A 3,125-nucleotide genomic window follows, 5' to 3' on the forward strand; every position below is an offset into this window, starting at 1 on the left:
GCCCTTTATATTTGACTCACTATGCAACAGAGGATAATTTTGATCTCTAATCATCCTATTCTACCTCACAACTGCTGAGAATACAAAAATACACCACCATATCCATGATGCAGGGCCAGGAAGGATACCAAGAGGGGAGCACTCTATCAACAGAGTACATCCCCAGCCTTTGTTCTGTCTCTTTTTGATTGACTTTTCATTTTTTTCAAGTTTTTCTTAAACTTGATCTATATCAAACCATATCTGATAGTACTACTTTTATACTTCTGCTTTTCCCACCTTACAAAATAGACATGTCAACTCATCTCAAAGTTTAATTGAGATTGCAGACCTCCTGGGCAGAAAACAAGGGATCATACGAAATCTGGTGCAGATATATTGAGAAAAATTTATTATGCTAATTATGCTGACTTTTGGTAAGTACAGATAGTTTCTATTGCATTGGATTTAATAAAATAATGATGTAACTAAATTTTCATTTGTTACCTCATATCATATAACTATAAGTTTTATGTTAGTTAATTATGTAATCATTGCTCTATAATTTAGGAAATTCTCACTGATATTGTTTAAAATGAATTCCTTTCATTCCCTTCTAGTATTTTATATGAACTGTATTACTTCACACTAAAGTTTACTAAAAATGCAGAGTATGATTTCATTTGAACAATACATGACATGCAGATATATGAGTTCATTTTGTCAATAAAATTCCCTTTTCTCGTTTAGAAATATGTTCCCAAAAGATACTGTCTTTTTAGTAAGAATAAGGTTTTGTAACAGAATCATTGTAGTTGAAATAATTGTATTATGATGGCTACAATGAAAACAGTCAGGTGATAGCCTCAGGGCATAACAGTAATAGGAAATAAACATTTTCACAACATAAGTTTTTACATGCTATTATGGCAAAGACTAGGAGGCAATAAAAAGACTTTCAAAAGTGAGAATACGGGGGGGGGGGGGGAATGGCCACTCTGCAGGAGAGTGAAGTCAAAGTGGATGTTGAGTTGAAATTAAGCAAAAATGAGCTGAAGAGGCATCTGAAAGCTGAGAAGAAACTGGAAGAGAAAGGCCAAGTAGAAAGAGCTCAATGAGAAACAGCTAAACAAGACTACTGCTGCTGCCACCACCAACCCCACTGCTGACATTGGTTTGGATGCCGAGGAGGAGACTCTGGACCCAAATCAATATTACAGGATCCAAAGTCCAGCAGCTGAAGGTCAGTGTGGAGGACTCATACCCACTCAAGTACCATGTGGACATCTCATTCACTCAGTTCACTCAAGAATACAGCCACCTGCAGCCTGGGGATCACCTGACTAACATCATAAGTGGCAGGTCACATCCAAGAGAGTGTCTAGGGGAAAATTGATCTTCTATGACCTTCAAGGAGAGGAGGTCAAGTTACAAGTCATGGCCAACTCCAGGAATTATAAATCAGAGGAAGAATGTGTGCACCTCAATAAAAACTGCATCAGGGAGATATAATTAGAGTTGAGGGTAATCCAGGGAAAACCAAGAAGGGCAAGTTGAGCACCATCCCCCAGGAGATCACACTTCTGTCCCTCTGCTTGCACATGTGCCTCAGCTTCATTTTGGCCTTCAAAGACAAGGAAATAAGGTCTCTTCAGAGATATTTGGGCTTGATACTGAAGGAGTTTGTGAGATAGAAATTTGTCATCTTTTCTAAAGATCATCACAGATATAAGAAGTTTCTTAGATGAGCTGGGATCCCTGAAATTTGGAACTCCCATGATGAACATCATCCCTGGGAGAGCTTCAGCCGAGCCTTTCATCACCTATCACAATGAGCAGGAAAATGAACTTATGTATGAGAATTGCTCCAGAACTCTACCATAAGATGCTGGCTGTTGGTGCCATTGACAGGGTTTATGAAATTGGGCACCAGTTCTGGAGTGAAGGGATTGATTTGACTCACATTCTGAATTCACCACCTGTGAGTTCTACATGGTCTATGCAGACAATAATGACCTTATGGAAATCACAGAGAAGATGCTGTCAGGGATAGTAGAAAGCATTACCAGCAGTTACAAGATCACCTGCCACCCAGACAGACCAGAAGTGAAAGCCTGTGAAACTTACTTCACTCCACCCTTCGGAAGAATCTGCATGGTAGAAGTGTTTGAGAAAGCCCTAGGTATGAAGCTGCCAGAAACCAGTCTCTTTGAAATAGAAGAAACTTGAAAAATTCTTGATATTTCTGTTGCAAAAGCTGTTGAATGCCCCCCACCTAGGACCACAGCCAAGCTCCTTGATAAGCTTGTTGGAACATTCCTCGAAGTGACATGCATCAGTCCTACATTCTTCTGTGATCACCCACAGATTATGAGTCCTTAGGCCAAATGGCACCACTCCAAAGAGGATTTAACTGAGCATTTTGAGCTGTTTGTCCTGAGAAGGATGTATGTGATGCCTACACTAAGCTGAATGATCCCATATGGCAGCAATAACAGTTTGAAGAGCAATCCAAGACCCAGTCTGCTGGTGATGATGATTCCATGTTCATAGATGAAAACTTCTGTGCTGCCCTGGAATATGGGTTGCCCCCAACGGCTGGCTGGGGCATGGGTATGGATCAACTCAACCTGTTTCTCACAGATTCCATCAAAATCAAGGGAGTACTTCTGTTTCCTACCATGAAGCCTAAAGACAAGAAGAAAACTGCAACAGCCACTGATACCCCAGAAAGCACAGAGGCCAGCCCCTCTGTCTAGAAGATACATGCAACTATGGCATCTGAATCTCAGAAGATCTGGTCTGAGGGAGTGATTCTTGAGTGGAACCATCCATCTGGCCCCTGCAGTCCAACCACCACAAGAGAGAAGACCAAACTGTGGATACTCTGATCCTTCTTAGAAGGGGGGTCAAAATACCCATGGAAGGTGTTACAGAGACAAAGTATGAACCAGAGACTGAAGAAATGACCATCCAGAGACTGCCCCACCTGGGGATCCATACTGTAAACAACCACAAAACCCAGACACTATTGCAGATGCCAAGAGCTTGCTGACAGGAGCCTGATATAGCTGTCTTCTGAGAGGCTCTGCCAGTGTCTGACTAATACAAAAGTGGATGCTCATAGTCATCCATTAGACTGAGCA

The 3,125-nt window shown here is 41.3% G+C and overlaps 1 pseudogene; it reads left to right on the forward strand.

Moving 5' to 3' along the window:
- Positions 954-2,855, forward strand: Gm8383 (predicted gene 8383; annotated as a pseudogene).

This window comes from Mus musculus, chromosome X, assembly GCF_000001635.26.
Source record: "Mus musculus strain C57BL/6J chromosome X, GRCm38.p6 C57BL/6J".
In the NCBI taxonomy this organism is placed as follows: Eukaryota; Metazoa; Chordata; class Mammalia; order Rodentia; family Muridae; genus Mus; species Mus musculus.